We start from the raw sequence: 24,718 nt of genomic DNA, 5'->3' as shown, positions 1-24,718 counted from the left end.
CCAGTATGAGTTTAAATTGAGTTGGAAAATAGATCACTTAGTTTATTGAGTTAATTTTAGTTAAATTAGTTCCAAACTGTTTGTGGAACTAATAGAGGACTAACAGTCAGTTTGTGCACTAGTGCATCCACTAGTGTTGCTCCAGTTAACTAAATATTCCCTCATGAGAAACTCATGCATGTTGATTCTGAGAAAGAACCAATTGCGATTAGAGTGCAAGGACAGTGTACTATCAATGGTATTACTTACTCAAGTGTAAATATCATGTATGCATCAGAGATTGATCCTATGTTTGGATTACACAGTTTTGGAAGCATGAATTCCCTTCAAATACAGGCTATTCATCCTAGGAATTACGCAAGAGATTAGGGGCTTGGAGAGTTGTTGAATAGGTTAAGGATTTGGCTTGAGCTATCTTGTGAGTTGAGAGAGTTTAGCATACCTGTGCGGAATTGTTCTAGTGAGAACAAGCTTTGTATCTTCACTCATATTTCTAATATATGCAATACAGATAGTTGGGTTTCGAGTAGTGTCATTCCCTAGATACTTCTTTTGTTATGTGTCATTGATTTATCTTCTTCTTTTTCATATTGTTTTCATCGATCTATTGCCTTTCACTGGTTGAAAGTAGTAGTAAATTCTTGCCTTGTGCTTTAGTACATTTCATGAGATTGTGAATCTACTGGATTTTATACATGGTATTGGAGCTGAGAACAGTATATTAGGGGATATTTTGAAGTTTTGAGTTTTGGGTTACAAGTCAAATTTGAATTTGCAATAAATAATTCAGGATCGACAGATGGCATTCTACAGTTTGTGGCTCGAGTATGCCTTGAAAGGAAGCCCAAATTTTATAGCCTGGAGGATAGAATGGAGGTTGTGCTAGAGGATAATGTCTTGAAGGAATTTTTTGATCAAGAAATTCCTAAGCTAGCAGCATCAGATGCACAGAATTTGGTTGAATGGAAGAAGTGTGTGGCGAAGGCGAGGCAAATAATCCTTAAGGGAGTTCAAGACCACATTGTCTCGAATCTCCATGGAAAGGAAACATCGTATGCTATGTAGAAAACATTGATAGACTTGTATCAGAATAACGGTGACCAAAGGAAATTAGAAATGAAGGACAAACTTCGAAAATCAAAATGGAGAAAGGTGAGACAATTCCAAAATACTTAACCAAGTTCACTCATTGTCGTGATGAACTTGGAAGTGTTGGAATCATGGTTGTCGAGGTTGATATGGTGATTATTTCTCTCCTAGAACTCCCAAATAGTTGGCATAGTTATCAGGACTCTGTCAATGGTCAGGAGAAGCTACCAGATTGGGAACGATTGTGATCAGATTTTATGTAGGAGGAGCTCTGGAGGAACACTAGGGATGGCTTTTCATCAAGACTGATGATGACGAGAATTGTGCCTTAGCGATTAAGGAGAAGAAGGGGAAAGGGAAAGCTTCCCATTCAAAATCGGATTATTTTCATGGAGGTAAGAAGAAAGACATGTCGAAAGTTAAGTGCTTTCATTGTGATGAGCTGGGCCATTTTGCTATAAATAATCCACTCAAGAAGTCCAATAAGAAGTCCTGAGGAGGAGCGGCGAGTGAGGCTTTGGCATCTTAATTAAAATGGGACATTTCCCTCATTACATGCATGGCATCATCAATGATTGGAAGTGTATGGTACTTAGACAGTGGAGCTTCATTCCACATGACTGGCGACAAAGAGTTATTCACTGACCTGGAGGAGAAATATCTCCATATGCATATCGAGATCAGTGACAATGGGAAGTATAATGTTACTAGATTTGGTACGATTACTTTATAGAAGGAGCATGGGGCTCCACTCATCTTAAAGAATGTTATGTATGTGCCCAGGCTGGAGAAGAACTTGGTACCCATTTCCATGCTTGAGGATAGAGGCTATGATGTGATCTTCTCGAAAGGAAATGTGTTCCTTCGATACATAGCCACAGGTCAAGTAAAGAAGATATGGATTCAAGTGAAGAATCTCTATAAGCTAGAGGTAGAGGACTGTGGTGCTTTGAGCACAAAAGTAGAAAGGGTGCAGAGCCGAGTCGTTAGCGAGTTGTGGCATAAAAAATTGAGCCACTAGCATCATGGGGCTTTGAAGATATTGCAACAGATCTCTATCGGTCTTCCCAAAGGTACGCTCGAGAAACTTGATACATGTAAGGAGTGTACTTTGGTAAAATAAACCAAGTCTTCCTTTCTTGATAGAGACAATCATAGATTGATTCCATTCAGATGTGTGTGGACCATTCTTGACAACATCCACAACCAAACACAGTTATTATGTTATATTTTTTTATGACTATTCTCATAAATATTGGATATTTTTCATGCAGAAAAAGGATCAAACTTTCACAAAGTTTTGTGAGTTTAAAGAAATGTTGGATAAAGAGTCAAACAAGAAGGTTAAAGCTCTACGGAGTGATAACAATGGTGAGTATGTATAAAACAAGTTTTAGAACTTTTGTGCAGTAGAAGGGATTAAACGGGAGTTGATGACAGCCCATAACCCTTAGTAGAATAGAGTGGCCAAGAGGAAGACTAGAAGCATAGTAACGGCAGTGAGGGAGATGTTTCATGATCAGAGCATACCACTACACTTATGAGCTGAGGCATGCAACACAATGGTTTATGTTCAAAATCGTAGCCCACATCGAATACTTGATATGAATTCACTAGAGGAGACTTATTCTAATAAGAGGCTAGATGTTCGTCACTTCAAGATTTTTGGGTCATCATTATATTGCCAGGTGACCAAAGATGCATGGAAAAAACTTCAGCCTACAAAAAAGTTGGGGATATTTGTGGGGTACACTGATACACCTCACAACTATCGAGTGTACTTGTCGACCAGCAGGATGACAGTGGTTCGCAGGGATGTCAAATTCGATGAGGAGAAGGCCATGTGATTTTCCCTTGAGAGGTAGCTTGAGCTAGATGCAGATGAATATCTTTTAGCTATCAAGGTTGAGGAGCCTCAGATTGATGTGGACCAGCCACATGCAGAGGATTTGGGAGTGGAGACATCCACTCAGGCAGAGTCTTCCAGAGAGGGAAGAAAGTGCACTAGAGAGGCTGACAGATTGTTGGATGATGCACGAGATAATGTGGGAGCACCTACTTCTCAGTGCAAGAAGAGGAGGTCACCTTAGAGGTACACTAGATACATGGCTCTTATGGGTGAATGTGTTGTGACAGAGCCATCTTCCTTTAAGGAAGTAGTGCAACAGGCGGTTTGGGTTTATGCCATGGTAGAGGAGTATGACTCCATACTTCGCAACAGTATTTGGGATGTGGTCCCAAGATCGGAGGACAAGTCCGTGGTGAGCTATGGTTGTCTTTACAAGGTAAAGCAAGCTACAAATGTTAGTTTGGAGAAGCATAAGGCTATATTTGTTTCCCATGGCTTTTCACATGTAGAGTGGATTAACTATGATGATACATTTGCTCCTGTTGCAAGGTACTCATTGATCAGATCTATATTGGCACTATCAGTACAGATGGGTTGGAAGATACATCAGATGGATGTGAAGACAACCTTCCTTAATGGCATGATTGAGGAAGAGGTGTACATAGAGAATCCTGAATTTTTTGAAACCTTTGACCGTGAGTCACATGTGTGCTAGCTCAAGAGAGCATTGTATGGGCTGAAGCAAGCACCTCGTGCTTACAACACCAAGATAGATAGCTACTTCACCAGGTTGGGCTTCACAAAGAGTGAAGCAGATGCGAACCTATACCACATAGTGGTGGAAGGTAAATTGTTGATCATTGTACTTTATGTTGATGATCTCATTCTAACAGGTGATGATTAGCTGAACAATTCTTGCAAGGAGGACCTTGCAAGAGAATTTGATATGAAGGACATGGGGCTCATGCATTACTTTATTGGCATGGAGGTATGGTAGGTAAATGGAGAGTTTTTTGTGTCTCAGCAAAAGTATGCCAATGAGATACTCAGGAGATTCCCCATGGAAAGCAGCAAACCCATCGAGGCTCCTCTAGCAGGTAACTGGAGGAAGGAGGATGCTACTTCAGGGGACTAGTGTAAGCTATTGTTTATAGGAAGTGTTATCACTCAGGTTGTCCCTTGGCTCCTTAAGGGATACGGCTGAGGTAACCACAAACCAATCTTTGGATTGCAGGTTCTAACCTACCTGCAATCAGAGAGGGCTCTCTCTTTAAAATTTAGCTTTGTTTTGATATGATTTTAGGCTAGTTATGGTGTATATGGGTTTTGTTTTGAGTTTGGTGGGATGGGTGATGTTTTCCAAACAGAGTTGGCATAAAAAGTGAGAAGTTCAGACCATTGGGCATGGAGTCAAGGATTATGGGCTGTTGGGTGTGTTTTCTTTGGCAAAGAAGGGATTACAGGGCAAGATAGCTAAACAAGGAACAACTTCAAGCTGGAATAAGGGTGAAATGGAGGTCGGGGAATGAAAGGCAACTAAGTAACTTTCATTATGCTAACAGAGGGAAGGTGAGTGAACATTATATAGGAGCAATCAAGGATTCCTAAATAGCATTCATGTATGAAAGAACTAGTGTAAATATGAGCAATGAAGTATTCATATTCAGGCCTAATTCTGAAGAAAACATAGAGAAATCACAGAAATTGAGCACAGAGTACAACTAAGTAACATCTGAGCTATTCTTCTTTCCTGCAATCTAGAGCATGATACATAGATGATAGACTAAACATAGAAACTGAAAGACAAGTGAGAAAGACTTATTGATCCATGAAGAAGCACGAGAATTCTGTAATTTGCTCTTCAGCCATCAAATCCACAACCAGACATTTCATAAGCAATGCATTCCAGCAATCTTTGTTCATAAAATTTCTCAAAATATACAGCGCAAGTCTAGAATGAGTTTTTCAACTAACAATCAACCAACCAACCCTTAATACATAGCTTAGGGTGGTATATATAGGAAAAATATCTACAAAACAGATCTAAGGGAAGATCTGGGGAAATAACTGTGATTAACCTAACTTCTGCTGAAATAAATGTAACAAATATCTATCTAAGCTACGCTAGAGGCAGCAGCATCAAAAATGAGTAAATATGGTGTCCTTTGAGCTCTGTGTTGTTCATTTGGCCATTACTGTGCTTTGGTTTCTACAGCGCTGCCCTTAGGTGGCCTTATGCGCATTAAACTCTGATCTGGTGAGCCTTAATGGCTTAAAACTCCATCACTGATACTCTTTGACTTTGCTGGGGCTCTTTATTGCTCATCTGCTTCGATATTAAAGTTTTTCACTGATATTCTTTAATCTGATACTCTTTTCCGCTACTCTGATACACTTTAACTGCAAAATCGCCCTTGCCTGCCACTTTATGGCGAGATTTGACTGCTGTTGTGCTTTCCGTGGCCTTTAGAACTGTTTCGGTGCTTGGCCGATCAAAATATTATCAAAACTGAAGAAATACTGAAGAAATGGCAGAGGAATGTTCACTGATGGCTTGTGCTAGGCCGTGCTTGTTGTCCGGAGCAAATTTGGGCTTGGAGTGATCAAAAATGGCTGAAGAATGCATGCTTCCTTTGAACTGGAGCGCGCGCGGGCGTAGATATGAATAATATGAAAAATAGCCTTTTTTCCTTTATAAGGCAAAAGACCATATTATACGTAAAATTCACGAAAAAAAGGAGCGGGAGCGATACTGTAGCTTAAAATAGATCTGGGCCGTTGGATCGCGCGGAGGTAGATCCAACGGCTGCGATTAAATCGCAATATCGCTATCGGCGGGGTGATCGGAGCGGAGGGCTTTTATATATATATGCGACTTGCGATATAGCAATCGCCGATATCGCATCGGCGATCGGCTATCGAGGGTGGAGGCTTTATATTATAGCGATGGGCGAGCGATATGGGGCGATGCGATATGATCTGGACCGTTGATCTGAGGGCAGATCGGACGGCTGCCGCGCGATCGCAATATCGCATCGGCGGAGGTCAAGGGGTGCAGGCCTTTTATATAATTGCGATAGCGATAAATGCATGTGTTTTATTATAAAATGGAGGATTGCGGGTTTAATGATAAAACATAAGTTTTGCGGTAAAACTTAAGTTTTAACGATAAAGCGGGTATATATGAAAAAAGGCGGATATATATGAAAAAAGGGAAAATACGATAGGGGGGCCTCCCGATAGCGATATCGCTTCGGATGCGATAGCGATATCGCATCGGAGGAAGGGGAATGAACTGGGGCATATATAAAAGGGGGCATATAATGTTGCAACTGCCACCTCCGACAGCGATATCGCGTCGGAGGGGGGGGAATTCAATCGGAGGAGGGTTTTATGCCTTTTGAAGGGTTATATGCCTTGAAAAAGGTTTTCTCATGATCGGAAGAGAGTTTTTAATGCATCGGAAGGGGTCCGAAGCATGGAAAAGAGGGTTTTATGAAGTAATAAGGGGTTTTATGCATTGGAAGGGGTCCAAATGCATTAGAAGATGGTTAAAGAGGGAAAATTGAGGGTTCTTACTAAGTTTCAAGTAAACTTAGTAATTCCCAAGGGAATATTTATGGTTATATTTCAACCAAAGGAGGGGATATGTATATAAGGGGGATATTTAACATATTTTTAGTAGGGGAAGGGGAAATAGCTAGGGATTTACATAATAGAGTTAGAAATTAATATGGATTTTGATCAGAAAGCCCTAAGGATAGAAATCTTAGGCTACAAAGGGGAAATAGGACTTTATAGAAGAAATATGAGCACTCCTAAGTAAAGCAGATCTTTACTTAGGCAAAGTTTATGGAAAATGATGATTTTTAAAGATATTAAGCAGATCTTAACATCTTTTAGGGGAAATTAGTGAATGATTTGGGGGAAAGGAAGGAGGGGAAGTTAGTCATGCCTCGCTTGAGCTGCTCCAAGGGAAAATTGCCTTGCACTTGTGATCTGAAGTAGATTAGCACTTTGAAACACAAAACTGATCACAATCATTGATTCTGCAACCTCAAAATTGCCTACCCAGCCTACTTACCTAGCATTTTGTCTTCTTTTTGTTTGGGTGCACTTGAACTAGCAAACCCAGCTTTTCATCTTTTCTTTTGGCTATCCTCCTATCTAAATCTATCCTTATTTCTTCGAAGGGCTCAGATTAAGCTGTTGAGCACCCTTGATTCTCTACCTATCTAATGATCTGCCAAGATTAAACAGTTTGGTCAGATCTTTATTCTCTATCTTCTAAAACAAGAAATTTAAAGCTAGGGAAGCGAAGATTAAGCTGTTTGGCCTTCCCTTTACTATGAAATCCTTCAAAAATGGAATAATTCATCAAAAATGGAACATAGTAGTGGCATTTGAGCTTGCACACTTTCCTGGCCTTTATTTGGGGTTCATTTCATTTATTATTTTTTTCTTTGGCCAATTCTTCTTCTTCTTGCCCTTTGATTATTCTTTTAGGGCATACCCTCTTTACATTTTTTAAATTTTTCTGAGTTTTTCTTGGAAATATGGAACCTTTGCAGCATGAAAAAGATGACATATTTGGCATTTAAACAGTCAATCATGAAATATGAAAACCTATTGCAATAGGAGGCTAACAGTGGCTCCACTTGGGGATGGCTTTTCCAGATGAAAAGCCAAGAACAGCAGGTCAGAATGCCTTGATCTTCAATTGTTGTTGTAAACTGAAACTCTCCTTTGCTGGCTGCTATATGATCTGACTCTTTTGCAACCTGCTTGTAGCACTTTTTAACTGAATTGCTGTAAATCTACAGCGCTGTTTCTTGCCTTTTGGGTGCTTGTAAATATATTCAAATCTGCCTGAGCACTTCTTTGAAATTAATTCAAAAAACAGAGATCTGAATGCTGCATTTCCTTTGATCCTTCCTTCAAAACTTTGCTGCGCTGGTCCCTCTTTGGACTGCTTGAAAAAATAAAAACGCTGAACATACAAATAATAATGTACAAAAATAATATACAGCTGCATTATGTACATCAAAAGGGGTCATGATAGTGCTTGAGCATTCGGCCATTGACAGGGCCTTCTTCAGCTGTGCTGCCATCCAAACTTTTGAGGAAATATGTATTGTTGCCTTGCACAGCATGAATAATAAAGGGGCCTTTCCAAAGGAAATCAAACTTGCCATGCTTTCCTTTGTCCTCTCTTCTTGAGTCCCATCTTAGCACTTTGTTGCCTATGTAGAAATCTTCGGCCTTTGTCCTTTTATCAAACATTTTCTTCAGCTTCTCTTGTAAAACTTGAGCTCTCTGATATACTTCCTCCCTTGTCTGCTGCAAGTGAATGGTTTGATTTATCCTCCTTTGGATATCATTAGGCTCAGCTTGTATTTCTTGTAGAAGCTTGATCACAGGGGTTCCTAAAGATGAAGGGAACTTTGCCTCCATTCCATAGACTAACTCATATGGGCTTGTCCCAATGGATCTCTTGGTTGTCAATCTATCTGCCCATAGGGCATTCACAAGCTTCTTGTGCCAATTCTTTTTGTTCTCCTCCAAGACTTTCTTGATGATATTAATGAGGCTTTTATTGGATGATTCAGCTAGACCATTACCTTGAGGGTAATAGGTTGTGGAGTGACCTAAGGAAATGTGGTATTTGTGGCAAAAACTAATCATTTTCTTGGATTTAAAGGCAGCAGCATTGTCTGTGATGATTTTTTCGGGACAGCCAAATCTGGACAGAATGTTGGATTCTAGGAATTGGATGATGGTTGAGTCATTGGCTTGCCTACAAGGGATGGCCTCAATCCACTTGGTAAAGTAATCTGTGGCTGTTAAAATCCATTTATTCTAGCCTAAGGATGATGGGTGGATTTCTCCAATGAAGTCTAAACCCCACTGCTGGAATGGTTTCTCGGTTGAAATGGGCTTAAGGGGTAAGGGCAGCAGCTTTCTTTTGCCTTCAAAGATCTGGCATTTATGGCAAGACATCACAAATTTTTTCACATCAGCAAACAGAGAGGGCCAATAGTAACCAGCCCTTAGTATCTTATCAGCTGTAGATTTCCAATATAAGTGCCCTCCACAGTCCCCTGCATGAAACTCCTTCATAACATTGTCAGTTTCATTCAAAGTTAGACAATTAAGCAATATTCCTTCATGATTTTTCCAAAATAGGGCACTATCTAAGACACAAAACTTTGATGCTTTCATCTTTAAAAATCTCTTTTTGGTTCTGGACAACCCTAGAGGAGCATGCAGGTTTAACAATATAAAACAAATATCAGCATACCAAGGTGATTGCAAGAAGGCCTGACTGATCTGTGGAGTCGCCAGCTCCTGTTCATTGTCTAGTTCATTTATGTCTAGGGCTTGAAAATTGGTTTCGGACATCAGTTTGGCTAAACCTTGTCCTTTTATCAGTTTAGTGGGCTTTATCTCAATGTCATATTCAAGGATATTGGCAATCCATTTGCCTCTTTTTCCCTCAATTCCTTCTTGAGTTAAAATATCTTTAACCACTGCATTTGGAACATATGCTATCACATGGGAGTATAAGATATAAACTCTGAAATCTTTGATGGCCTTAACAAGGGCATAGGCCTGCTTCTCCATGATTTGATACTTCAAGGGTGCATCTCTAAGGGCTCTGCTGAAGAAAGCAATGGGCTTTTCATTTCCCTGGTCATCTTTCTGTAATAGGACAGCAGCAATGGTGTGTTGAGAAGCAAAGGAAAAAATGATGAAATCTTTATCAAATTTGGGGCTAGTGAGGACTGGTGTTTCTGTTAAGGCTATCTTGATGCCCTCAAAGGCTTGTTTGGCTTCTAAAGACCATTTAACTTTAGAATCTTTCTTGAGCATATTGTTTAACAATCTTATCAGCTCGGCCAAGTTTGGGATAAATCTTCTTAGGAAATTGATCTTTCCTAAAAAAGCTTGCAGTTCTTTGATGTTTCTTGGATAAGGGACTTGAAGAATGGCTTGAATTCTATCCGGGTCAATCCTAATACCATCTTTTGAAATGATATGACCTAGAAGTTTGCCTTCCTCTAGGCCAAACAGGGATTTCTTTGGGTTTAAAGATATGCCATATTTTCTGCAAGTTAAGAATACTTGCCTCAGATGTTTTAGATGTTCTTGGTCTAATTTTGAAAATGGGGTAAGATCATCAAGGTAGACTACTAAGAAATCATGGATCTCTTTGGCAAAGGCTATATCCATGGCTCTCTGAAAAGTAGCACCTGCATTCTTGAGTCCAAAAGGCATTTTGACATATTTAAAGGTTCCCCACGGTGTTGTGAATGTTGTTTTATCCTGATCATCTGGGTGAACTAGTATTTGATTAAATCCTGAAAAGCCATCAAGCAATGAAATCCTAGAAGACCCCACAACCCTTTGTAAAATATGGTCCATCTTGGGTAAAGGGTAGTGGTCTTTGAGAGAGGCTTGGTTCAAATTTCTTAAGTCAACACACAATCTAATCTCACCTGTTTTCTTCCTTGTGGGCACTAAGTTGGATACCCATTCTAAAAATCTGATTGGTGCTATAATTCCAGCTTCAAACATTCTCTTTACTTCTTTCTCAATCAAGGGGAGAAGCACAGGATTGATTCTCCTTAATTTCTGTTTGAAAGGCTTTTGATTTGGTTTCAAAGGAATGGTATGTTGAATGACTGAAGTATCATAGGACTTGAGGTCCTCATAACTCCAGGCAAAAACATCTTGGAACTCTTTAAACAAGTCAACATATTTTGGCTTTTGATCAGCAGGCAAAGACTTGGACAGTTTTATCATTTTGGGGCTTTCTGTTGTCCCAATATTGCAGTCTTCAATAGCAGCGTTTAAGGGTTGCATCTTTGGCTTTTTGGGGATATCATTTGAATCAAATATGTCTTCTAAGGGAGTCAAGCCTGTGGGCAGGAAATTGTCTTTCAGCTCAATAACTTCAGCCTCTGCCTCAGCTATTTCATCCAAATTCATTTGTTTCAGCTCTTGTATATTCTTGTCATCAAAAATGGTTGGGCGCAGCATTTGATTTGTTGCTTCAACTGTTATGGTCTGCTCATTTTGGCTCATTTGCTGTTGTAGGTCATCCATGGCATCAGCATCAATGTTTAGACTTGAAAATTCTTGCTGTAAAGTGAGGAAATTGTTGATCTGTGCATCATTTTCAAAGACTTGCCAGTCTTTGACATTGTTTGGGACTGCAGGCCTGTGTTTGATTTCAGCTGTAAAATGGTGATTGGGCTCAAAAGGCAGCTTGCAAGTGCTGGCAAAAGTTGCTAGGCTGTGTGCATGTAAGTTATGGCTTCTTGAAATTTTGGTAATTTGGGATTCTGTGAAGGTATTGAGTATTTCAGTGGCTACCTTCCTATAAGCTCTCAACCTATTATCATTAGTGACAAAATTGCCTTTCATTTGCTGTATAATCAGGTCAGAGTCTCCTAGAATTGAAATTTTTGTAGCTCCTAGAGCTTTGATCAGTTTAAGGCCTAAAAGGAGGGCTTCATACTCTGCCATGTTGTTGGTACATCTGAAATTTAATCTATAAGCATGACCCTCTGCATGGTTGTTTTGCTTGTTGTGAATCCATACTCCTGCCCCTGCTCCTAGTTTGTTTACCGAACCATCAAACTCCAAATACCATAGGATTTCTTGGTTGTGACTAGCATTGGGAGTTGTAATCATTTTTGGAGAGGGCGGATTTGAATTTTTTGTTTCAGGTAGTGTGTCTTGTGTGCTAGTTGCATCAATTGTTTCAACAGTTTCTAGGTTTTGAGCAACAGATTCTTCATTCATGCAGATTTCTTGCTCTAAAGCCAAAGGTTTATCATCAATCAGAGGACACATATCAGCATTAAACAAGATGAATGAATCCATATCAGAATGGATTGAATAGATAGGAAAGTTTTGGGGCTTTTCCTCACTACTTACCACATATTTCATTAATGTTTCCCTATACAGTCTCTTTGGTTGCCCAAAGACTGAAATAGTGGCATAGGACATGTCTAATTGCAAAGATCCTTGGAGTTTGGCTCCCCAAGATCTTGATAAGAGCATACCATATTTGGGTGGAATATCAGCTACCACCACATCCATTAGGATTGTTTTGTTGGGGTATTGGACTAAAGACACACATAAATCTTTGATTAAGCCTAAACACTTGACTTGACTAGAATCAAATGAGAACAAATCTTTGTATGGTCTAGTGACATCTAGGTTTAGCTTCTCCATTACAGCTTTGGGCATTAGGTTGTGTGAAGCACCTGAATCAAACATTGCATTGTGCAAGACTTTATCATGGATGTGTAAACTGACATAGAATGGTAGAACAGCTCCATTTGCTGATTTACCATCAACTTCAGGACCAAAAAGCAACTCGGGTTGATCATCTAAAACATTAACATCATCCCTATTCTCTGGTATTTGCAGCAATCTTTTGATTTGTTGTCTGTATACATCATGTTTGGCAAGCTCAGAGAGAGGAATAGATATCTTTAATTTACCAATTTCTGCTTCTAAATCAAAAGGTTTTTCTGATTGGGTTTTAGTATTGTGACTGGCAGATTTTCCCTTTTCAATTGGATCTTCAATAATCTGCTCTTGACTTTGACTATTGTTTTGAGGTATTTCTATTTTGGAAAGGCTTTGAGGAGTGCTGTTTGAATTCTCTTTTGAGGAAGAGGATACAAAAGGCTGGCTTTTAAAGATCTGTACATCTGTTACATCCTCTACAGTTACTTCTTTTGGATTTGAGACTGTTTTATCAGAGAATTCTGTGTGAGCAGCTTTATCTTTTATCTTCTTGGGTTGTTTGGTATCCTTTGGTTTGATGGTTTCAGGCACATCTATGGTTCTAGTTCTCAATTTGTATTGCTTGTGAACCTCATATACTGCTGCATCATAGCCTTCTCTAAAGTCAAATGATTCTCCGGACTTGGTTTGGAATTGATTGATATCATGATCATCTTGGTCTTCTTGGGTTAGAAAAACTTGTTGTTCACTCTTCAAACCCATCAAGTTGATATGAGAGTCCTCGGGTGGCTCACTAGATGTTGATGCTTCAACATAGTTTTCATGAAAAGGAGGTCTTATATCATGATCAGGACTAGCCCTTCCAACATTTGGGTTTTGGTTTTTTCTAAAATTTGGGTTTCTGATAGTATTATTTGGTGGTCCTTCCCATGATGATTTTCTTTCAATGGTTCCCACTCTATCTCCAATACTGTCCATACCTTTCATTATTGCATCAAGTTTTTGCTCAAAAACTGAAGGTTCATCTTTAAAAGTAGTTCTTCTCTCAGCTCTTGCTCTATTTCGTTTGGCAATCAGGTTTGCCTCCACACTAACAGCTATATTCTGCATCTCTGCTAAGGTTTGAGGGGCTCTTTCCCTCAACTGATATGCCATGTCAGAATCAAATCCATCAGGGAATTTGTATAAAGCTAGATCAGGTGGAGGTCTAAGGTTTTGTGGAATAGCACTGTAAACATTGTTGAACCTAGCACAATAGTCTAAGACAGTTTCTTGTGGGCCTCTTTTGATAGTGTCATACTCAGATAGAATGTGCAGTGGATCTTTCTTCTTCTCCCATCTGTTAAGAAATGTTTGGTAAAGAGCCTCTGGGTCAGCTATGGAATTTGCAGGAAGAGCTCTAAACCAAGGCCTTACATCTCCAATCAAACTTTGGACAAAAATCTTCATTCTTACACTATCATCATCTATTTCATAATTCTCAAAATAGTCCTGCATTTTCTTGGTATGTTGCAGGGTTGTGCAAGAACCAGTACCATCAAAATATGTGATTTTGGTTTGATAATCCTGAGGCATAGCCCCTGGATTTGCCGGTAACTGTAAAGGTGCATATCTGTTAGCCATATTTACAGGGATAAATGGAATAGCAGGAAGAAATGGAACGGCTGGAACAGCTGGGATGGAAGAGGAAATAATAGAAGGAGTAGGTGTAGTGGATGAAGGTGTAGAAGAGGTGCTTTGAGAGGTGGGTGATGAACTAGGAGAAACAACAGTGTGAGGATGGAATGAAACTTTAGCAGGGGTTGAAATATAGCTTTGTTGAACTGTTTCAGAGCTTGAATCAGCCAACTCTTCTTTTTGCTCTTGCTTCCTGCGGTTTCTTGGGATTAAACTGGGATTTTCAAAAATTGCTGGGGGATTTGGGTCTGGATTTAACCTGGTATTGCGAGTTTTCTTCTTTGGAGCCAGCTTTCGAACTTGTTTTTTTTGGAATTTTCTGAAGATGATCCCCAGTGGAGTCGCCAATGATGTTATCACTCAGGTTGTCCCTTGGCTCCTTAAGGGATACGACCGAGGTAACCACAAACCAATCTTTGGATTGCAGGTTCTAGCCTACCTGCAATCAGAGAGGGCTCTCTCTTTAAAATTTAGCTTTGTTTTGATATGATTTTAGGCTAGTTATGGTGTACATGGGTTTTGTTTTGAGTTTGGTGGGATGGGTGATGTTTTTCAAACAGAGTTGGCATAAAAAGTGAGAAGTTTAGACCATTGGGCATGGAGTCAAGGATTATGGGCTGCTGGGTGTGTTTTCTTTGGCAAAGAAGGGATTACAGGGCAAGATAACTAAACAAGGAACAACTTCGAGCTGGAATAAGGGTGAAATGGAGGCAGGGAAAATTTTAAGAACCCCCCCAAATTTACATGTATAATAAATGGGCGAATCTCCATGGTATATAGGAAAAATGGAAGGCGATTTTATCAATAATATGATATGTATATATAATTTTTTGGCGAATCTCTCACCAGGCATGGCGAATATTTTACTCAATCATAAAATCTTGTGTTTATTGAATACACAAATGAAATCATTGCATTTCTTTAAAATATCTTTTGAAATCAAAATTACTGAAATTACATATCGATAACCTAGTGGGCATAAGATAAAATTCACCCGTGCCATTCACAGAAAGCATGAGACAAAACCTAATATTACATATAAAACCAAGAAAAATTCAAATTCATGACTTCTAGGGACCTCGTAACGACCCTGCCAATACACAAGTATGTTCCTGTTTGCAATTAGAAAAATTACCCAAATTACAATCTGTTTACTCCAGCATATGTTGGAAAGTTATAGAAGGATGACTAGTGCAATCAATCCATTCCTTTTAGCCCTGGATTTGTTTCAGTTTAAAACAAAAGTATACAAATATACTTGTCCAATGTCTATGCTTTAACCATTCACCTTAAGATGTTTTTACAATATAATTTCCTAAGTCTATTTAATATCTTCATTATCATAAAAACCAACCTATATCCATCTTAACTCCACATCTACCACTCTTAGGGGGATGAAATCTATTTATCCCTCTGAGCAGTTGGTAGACCCAGAATTAAGATGGATCTAAGATGATATAATTTCCCCTTTAAATAGTCTATGCTCACATGAATACCATGGTATTACCATGGGTCAATACCACGGGTTATCATAAACCTGGAGCTTAAAAATTATTATTAGTAATTTATAAAAATTAATAAAATTAATAGTTGATTTTTATTTTATTTTTCATTTTAACCAAGCTAAAATGTTTAACATACATTAAATTACAACATCCATTTTTACTCTTGATCGGATCAAATATTTTTTCACTCTATGCTAGTTTTCATATCACGATATTTGATACCTCTCGGGGATTAGTAGATCTAGAGTAAAGATGGATCTATGCTGGTTTAATTCCCCCATTTAAATAGGCTACATTCCAAGTGAATACCATGGGTCAATACCATGTGCCATTTTGGTGAATACCATGGGTCAATACCATGTGTCATTTTTTATTTTTATTAATACTAATATTAGGGTTAATAATGTTTTTTTGCATGGTATTAATAACAATCTAGTCCATGGTATTTGTCCCATAGTATTTTGCCCATAGGTTTCACCTAAATATAACACATTTTTTGAGTGTTCGTAAATATAAGGTGACTTATGGAGTAAATATAAAAAAATGTTTTATTTGTTTACCATACCTCTTGTTTATTTATATTTTTATTAATTTACCATACCTCTTTTACAAATATGGTATTTGGCCCATAGGATTCACTTAAATAAAACCTCTTTCTTGAGCCTTCATAAATAGAACGAGGGTTATGGACTAAATATAAAAAGAGGTTTTATTTATTTACCATGTGTCTAGTTTATTTATATTTTTTTTTATTTACCATACCTTTTGAGTAAGTATAAAAAGACGTTTTATTTATTTACCATACCTCCACTTTACTTATATTTTTATTTGTTTACACCCTTGCATGTATATAAGGTGACTTATGGAGTAAATATAAAAAATGTTTTATTTATTTACCATACCTCTCATTTATTTATATTTTTATTAGTTTACCATACCTCTTTTATAAATATGGTATTTGGGCCTTTGGCCCATAGGATTCACTTAAATAAAACCTATTCTTGAAAATGGGCGAATGGATTCACTTAAATAAAACCTATTCTTGAAAATGGGCGAATGGAAGGTTGTAACTCCTAATTTCAAGGGCTAAATTTACCTTTTTTACCCTCTCCCTTAAAATAAGGTGGGCTATTTGAGGTGATTTGTAAAAATGTACTATGATACAAAATATTCGCCCACTAAAAATTTAAAACCCCTTAATTTCGCCAAAGGGCAAACATTCGCCCCTAAAATTTTCTATGAATGGAGGTCAGGGAATGAAAGGCAACTAAGTAACTTTCATTATGCTAACAAAGGGAAGGTGAGTGAACATTATATAGGAGCAATCAAGGATTCCTAAATAGCATTCATGTATGAAAGAACTAGTGTAAATATGAGCAATGAAGTATTCATATTCAGAACTAATTCTGAAGAAAACATAGAGAAATCACAAAAATTGAGCACAGAGTACAGCTAAGTAACATCTGAGCTATTCTTCTTTCCTGCAATCTAGAGCATGATACATAGATGATAGACTAAACATAGAAACTGAAAGACAAGTGAGAAAGACTTATTGATCCATGAAGAAGCATGAGAATTTTGTAATTTTCTCTTCAGCCATCAAATCCACAACTAGACATTTCATAAGCAATGCATTCCAACAATCTTTGTTCATAAAATTTCTCAAAATATACAGCGCAAGCCTAGAATGAGTTTTTCAACTAACAATCAACCAACCAACCCTTAATACATTGCTTAGGGTGGTATATATAGGAAAAATATCTACAAAACAGATCTGAGGGAAGATCTGGGGAAATAACTGTGATTAACCTAACTTCTTCTGAAATAAATGTAACAAATATCTATCTAAGCTGCGCTGGAGGCAGTAGCATAAAAAATGAGTAAATATGGTGTCCTTTGAGCTCTGTGCTGTTCATCTGGCCATTACTGTGCTTTGGTTTCTGCAGCGCTGCCCTTAGGTGGCCTTATGCGCATTAAACTCTGATCTGGTGAGCCTTAATGGCTTAAAACTCCATCACTGATACTCTTTGACTTTGTTGGGGCTCTTTATTGCTCATCTGCTTCGATATTAAAGTTTTTCACTGATATTCTTTAATCTGATACTCTTTGCCGCTACTCTGATACACTTTAACTGCAAAATCGCCCTTGCCTACCACTTTATGGCGAGATTTGACTGTTGTTGTGCTTTCCGTGGCCTTTAGAACTGTTTCGGCGCTTGGCCGATCAAAATATTATCAAAACTGAAGAAATACTGAAGAAATGGCGGAGGAATGTTCACTAATGGCTTGTGCTGGGCCATGCTCATTGTCCGGAGCAAATTTGGGCTTGGATTGATCAAAAATGGCCGAAGAATGCATGCTTCCTTTGAACTAGAGCACGCGTGAGCATAGATATGAATAATATGAAAAATAGCCTTTTTTCCTTTATAAGGCAAAAGACCATATTATACGTAAAATTCACGAAAAAAAGGAGCGAGAGCGATACTGTAGCTTAAAATAGATCTGGGCCATTGGATCGCGCGGAGGCAAATCCAACGGCTGCGATTAAATCGCAATATCGCTCACGGCGGGGAGATCGGAGTGGAGGGATTTTATATATATATATGCGATGCGATATAGCGATTGCCGATATCGCATCAGCGATCGGCTATCGGGGGTGGAGGCGTTATATTATAACGATGGGCGAGCGATATGGGGCGATGCGATATGATATGGACCGTTGATCTGAGGGCAGATCGGACGGTTGCCGCGCGATCGCAATATTGCGTCGGCGGAGGTCAATGGGTGCGGGCCTTTTATATAATTGCGATATCAATAAATGCATGTGTTTTATTATAAAACGGAGGATTGCGGGTTTAACGATAAAACATAAGTTTTGCGGTAAAACTTAAGTTTTAATGATAAAGCGGGTATATATGAAAAAAGGCGGATATATATGAAAAAAGGGAAAATACGATAGGGGGGCCTCCTGATAGCGATATCGCTTTGGATGTGATAGCGATATCGCATCGGAGGAAGGGGAATGAACTGGGGCATATATAAAAGGGGGCATATAATGTTGCGACTGCCACCTCCGACAGCGATATCGCGTCGGAGGTTGGGGCATTCAATCGAAGGAGGGTTTTTAAGCCTTTAGAAGGGTTAAATGCCTTAAAAAGGGTTTTCTCATGATCGGAAGAGGGTTGTTAATGCATCGGAAGGGGTCCGAAGCATGGAAAAGAGGGTTTTATGAAGTAATAAGGGGTTTTATGCATTGGAAGAGGTCCAAATGCATTAGAAGATGGTTAAAGAGGGAAAATTGAGGGTTCTTACTAAGTTTCAAGTAAAATTAGTAATTTCCAAGGGAATATTTATGGTTATATTTCAACCAGAGGAGGGGATATGTATATAAGGGGGATATTTAACATATTTTTAGTAGGGGAAGGGGAAATAGCTAGGAATTTACATAATAGAGTTAGAAATTAATATGGATTTTGATCAGAAAGCGCTAAGGATAGAAATCTTAGGCTACAAAGGGGAAATAGGACTTTATAGAAGAAATATGAGCACTCCTAAGTAAAGCAGATCTTTACTTAGGCAAAGTTTTTGGAAAATGATGATTTTTAAAGATATCAAGCAGATCTTAACATCTTTTAGGGGAAATTAGTGAATGATTTGGGGAAAAGGAAGGAGGGGAAGTTAGTCATGCCTTGCTTGAGCTGCTCCAAGGGAAAATTGCCTTGCACTTGTGATCTGAAGTAGATTAGCACTTTGAAACACAAAACTGATCACAATCATTGATTCTGCAACCTCAAAATTGCCTACCCAGCCTACTTACCTAGCATTTTGTCTTCTTTTTGTTTGGGTGCACTTGAACTAGCAAACCCAGCTTTTCATCTTTTCTTTTGGCTATCTTCCTATCTAAATCTATCCTTATTTCTTCCAGGGGCTCAGATTAAGCTGTTGAGCACCCTTGATTCTCTACCTATCTAATAATCTGCCAAGATTAAATAGTTTGGTCAGATCTTTATTCTCTATCTTCTAAAACAAGCAATTTAAACCTAGGGAAGCCAAGATTAAGCTGTTTGGCCTTCCCTTAACTATGAAATCCTTCAAAAATGGAATAATTCATCAAAAATGGAACATAGTAGTGGCATTTGAGCTTGCACACTTTCCTGGCCTTTATTTGGGGTTCATTTCATTTATTATTTTTTTCTTTGGCCAATTCTTCTTCTTCTTGCCCTTTGATTATTCTTTTAGGGCATACCCTCTTTACATTTTTTAAATTTTTTCTGAGTTTTTCTTGGAAATATGGAACCTTTGCAGCATGAAAAAGATGACATATTTGGCATTTAAACAGTCAATCATGAAATATGAAAACCTATTGCAATAGGAGGCTAACAGGAAGCTGGTGGCTTCACTCATGTACTTGGCGAACACATGACTGGATATGTGTTATGCAGTTAACCACCGTAGTCAAGCGATGGTTAGGCCTACCAGGACATATTGGAATGAGGCAAATCATGTGTCAAGATACATCAAGGGCACTTATTAGTATGGATTATGGTACAAACAGATGGAGGGAATGAATTTTCAAGGCTTCACCAATGCAGATTGGGCAGGGAGTCCATTTGACAAGAAAAGCACATCAGGAGGGATCTTCAGTATTGTGTTAGTGACAATTTCTTAGTATGGCAGGAAACAGAGATCAATTGCACTTAGTTCAGCAAAGGTAGAGTACATGGTTACGAGTCAAGAAAAATGTGAGGCCATCAAGATGAGGAAGATCTTGGTTGGTTTGTTTTGTCAGTAGATGGATCCAACTGTGATTTACTATGATATTCAAAGTTGTATCAAACTCTCAAAAAATCCAGTTTTTCATGATCGGTCCAAGCATATTGATATCCAATATCTTTATCTCAGAGATTGTGTATTGAGGTAGATTATGTTGTTAGAGTACATTCCCATGAAGGAGAAAGATGTTGACATTTTGACACGGCATTGTCAATATGTAAATTCGAGTTTCACAGAGACAGGATCGGGGTAGTTGATAATCCCTTTCTTGTTGAGAGGGAGTGTTGCGAAATGGCAACAAGAAATTCCAGTTTAATTTGTCCTTGAATTAAAATCGAATTATATTCTCATAGCAACTTGTAAATAGTTAATTAAGTTTAATTAACTTAATTAGTGTTATAGCTCAAAATCTCACTCTTGATGTTTTTGATGTTGTACTCATGGCCTAGGGCAACCCCTCCTTCTAGACCTGGTCCAAATACTTAAAAAACAGTGTTTTACTCCCTATACGTGACATCACCCTGAGCTAAACGCGCATGTACGTGGGTCTGTCTATACCCAACCCATGTATATGTCTTAAAACACTTAAAAAAATTAAATCTCCTTAATTTCGGGTGGAGATCGCGGGTTTTACCTCTTGATTACCTATAAGTGCCCGTTGCCCAACTGTTCCCAACGAATTCCCAACTAAAAAACTACTTTGGGAGAAGTATAAAAATGCTTCAATGGGAAGGCCTAAGGGAGGAGAGAAGAGAGAGAAAAATCACTCTGTTGAGATTATCCTAGATCAGGTCTGAAGATCCCTATGCTTCCAGCACTTCCCCCATTACAGGAAACCCTTGTTTCCTTGAGTTATGATGTCTTTCCATTTGTTGAGATATCCTTGAGTGAGTTATGGAAGGAGCTTGGTGAAGGCTTGAGATTGGACGAATCCGGAGGACTGTTCCGCTTGGAGCCTACGAAAGGAAGACTTAGGTGAAAACATTCCTTTCTGTACTTTAGTTATCTATAATAAAAGAAACACTTGTCTTGTTCCTGATATGAATCTTCTTCATGTTCATGATATCAATGTTATGATTTACAAATGAATGATTATTTCAATTGCATAACTAACTTTCAATATGATATTAAATTGATTTCTTTATGATGTTTAGTCCATATACTGTTGTGCTTTCTTGAATTGATTGTTTTGCAGGTTGAAGGCCAAAAAGAAACTCCAAGAGGGTTTGGACCCTAGCTGGATCTTCCCAAACGAAGGACCCCCAGGTGCACCCCTCTTCGCTTAAGTTTGTTTATATTAGCATCATCACTGTGTGGAATGCTTTTTTTTCTTTATAGATAACCCCCGCTCTGCTAGGGTACTAACCCAAGACCCTAGGGGACATTCTCCCTTAATAGAATTGGCGACTCCACTGGGGACAATAGTATTGTTGTTCCTAGTTTGGGTTTGTTCAAGCCAATCAGGGCTCAACTGTTTATTTACTTGTTGTGATTGAGTAGTCTATTCCTATAGGAACTTGAATTGTAAGTTTGATCATTTTCTTCAGACTGTTTTTTGGTTTTCTTGTAATATGTTATATACGTTGTTCTTCTAGTTTACAGAAGCGTACGTACGCATGTTTCCTGAAGTCAACCCATGTATACGTAGGTTTCCTTCGGCTGAATAGCGTATCCATGCAGCTGAACACTAGTACAGTTGTGTATACCTTGAAATTTTCAAGAATTTTCAAATATTTTTGTTTCTGAAGATCTGTCTGCTGGTCTGAATCAATCCTGAACAGTTACCTTTTTGTGTCTGTCTTTATTTTTACAGCAAGTATATGATTTCAAACTCTCTCCGATTGTGAGAAGTGTTGGTCTTGTTTCGTTTTGTGGCAAGCGTCATCATTTTTGTTTAAGCACACACGATTTCTTGCTAGGAATCTTGGCTGCTCTGGTCTTCTAGGGCAGAAAGATTGATCTCAATTTTTGTGTCAAATCTTATTTTGTTGACATTTTTGGTTTCATGTCAAAACTACATCTTTGTGACCATCTGCTTTTCCTACTTTTTGAAAGATGTTGATTGACACTTTCTTGAAAGTTGTCTTTTCGATATTTTTGGTCTTTGTTGCCAAGCTTTTTGTTGCTGCTTTCGATTGTTAAGAGCATCTTGAAACACATTTTTTTTGTTGATTTTTCACCCGTCTTGTGTTGTTAACTTGCAAAAGTGTTTTGTTGCCTATTCTTCGATCATAAAGATTCAGTCTTGTTTAGAGCACTTTTTGAAAAGACATTTTTGTTTTTGCTTTTGAAGAAAACTTATTGAAAACTTGGTTTTTCTTTCTTGAACTTTGATTTGACTCAGTTTCTTTTTGTGAAAGAAAGTGCATTTTTGTTTGTCTTGAAACTTTCTTTTAGTGTAGAGACGAAAATAAGCATTAGCAACTCATATTCCATCTAAACATTTTAAGTGGCAAATTAGTATTGATAAACAAGTTACTTTCATTTCTTGATTTAGAATAGTCTTAGGTTTTGCATCAGCATGTACTCATTGCATTAGGATAAATTTGTGCATCTTTTTAGGGCATCCATAGTTTTGTTAATTTTTGTGAGTGTGAAGCTTGAGTCAAAGAAAAGAAAAGAAAATTTGTTGCTTTTTTTGGAAGTTCCTCTGAACCTAGTAGAAATTTATTTCATCGAAGAACAAAATGAGTGCATTTGCATATAGTTTGGTTTTTATTAATTTCTTTTGCCTCAAAACACCACAAGTTTCACTTCCACTTATCCCTTGACTTAAATAATAGCCCATTTAAAAACAAGCGCTAATTAAAATACACTAAAACTTTTTTATAATTGTCAAGTTAGACACACCAACAAGTTTTAGGATATTTTAGGGCCTTGGATTAGGCAAGTGGAGAGAAAAATCTCCAAGGCCATCTAAACTGTCAAACAAAGGATTCTGAATAGTGAGTGAAAATCCAATAGTGTTAGGAAGACCAGGAAAGCTCCGGATCTGGGAGTTAAGCACGAGGGTTTTTGAAGATAAGGAAGAGAGATACCCCCTCTCCTACTTGTCGGATCTTACCTCAAGACTGTTCTGCCTAGCTTCTAACACGAGTTGGTGACCTTAGTTACTTCTCCTAGGGATCTATATAGGTGGCTACGGAGGGGAATCTTGCGGCACCTCAGGTCGATGTTGTATCACTCTCGACGGTACTACTAGAGGGCACCCTTGTGAAGCTTGGGGGCTTGCACCGGCGCAGGCTACTGTTAGGAGGTCAACGTAACTTCCTCTGTTACCTTTACTGGTAGGATTGGGCTGTCATTATCCCAAACTATCTTCGGAAGGCCCCTTACTTCACTTTCTTGTATTTTGGTGTCTGGTCCTCATCACCCGGAGTGGAAATACTTGAAATTTGTTTGACTGGCTGATATCTTTTAGGGAATTTTTAGTGTGTGCTCTGTGCTCTTAGTTGGCCTATCTTTCATCTTTTCTTGAGTCTTTAATAAGAGATTAATAAAAAATTCAAAGTGGCTGACCGATCGCCTAGACGATCTCAAATACTTCGTGGTCTTTCACCACCAAGTTTAGAGCCTTCTCCTAGAAGGCACAGAGGTAATACTGCTAGTCGGTTCCATTCCGCAGCAGTTGACGCATCAGGGATTGATCCTCCCCTCGGGGGCATTAGTGTTCAAGACAGGCCTAGTACTTCCATAGAACAAGAGAGGAGCACTCCAGTTCTTTCTCGAGTTCTCTTTCAATCGGAAGATAACATAGAGGTAGAAGAACTCCTAGAGTCATTAGTGGCTCCGAATTCTCCTCTACCTTCTAGCCATCCAAATGTATTACAATACGTTGGGACTCTGACACATAGACCGTCAAGTCCAGGTCATATTACGCACTTACCATCGATGACCACTACTGGGAGCATGGCTTCTACTACAAGTGCTACAACTATGCAGACTCCAACATCTGTACAAGGGGGAGGAACTATTTCCATCCCCTCTATATCTTTATTTGGGTCTTTTGCTAGCACATCTTTAGTTGGGTCTAGCTCCATTCCTTCTACAAGTGGAAATTCCCAAGCCAATGCTTTTAGTTCTGGATTTTTCCCATTTGGCACCCATTCACAGGGTATTCCGTCAGTTCCTTTTAGTGCCTCCACATCCATGATGGGTGGGTCAGCTGCATTCTAGGGTTTTCCTTTTGGAAGTGGTCATATACCACATTCCAACCTAACAATAGGATCTATGCCTTTTTCCACTACAGGACAAAGCAACAATCCCTTTCAAGGTTGGACTAACCCTGCAGTTAGTGGCATGGGAACTGGAAATCCATTTTTCGGCCAACAAGGGAATAGACCGTACTCCACAATTAGTATGTTTCGAAGTATTCCTCCCTTAGCTTCTGCTTGGAATCCTTATCAGGGATTATCAACTCCTTATAATCCTTTAGGAGGAAGCTTAACCGGTTATGGAGGTTTTTCAGCTAGAGTTGGTCAAACTCTGAGTTTTGCTGGATCACAAGTGCTGCCTTTTGGTTCAACTAGTTCTGTGGGTAACTTCGAGTAGCCTAGTGC

Source organism: Pinus tabuliformis, chromosome 2_2, assembly GCF_031772625.1.
Source record: "Pinus tabuliformis cultivar Carrire ecotype Pingquan chromosome 2_2, CPIR1, whole genome shotgun sequence".
NCBI lineage: Eukaryota > Viridiplantae > Streptophyta > Pinopsida > Pinales > Pinaceae > Pinus > Pinus tabuliformis.
Note: the sequence above shows the minus strand (reverse complement) of the source record.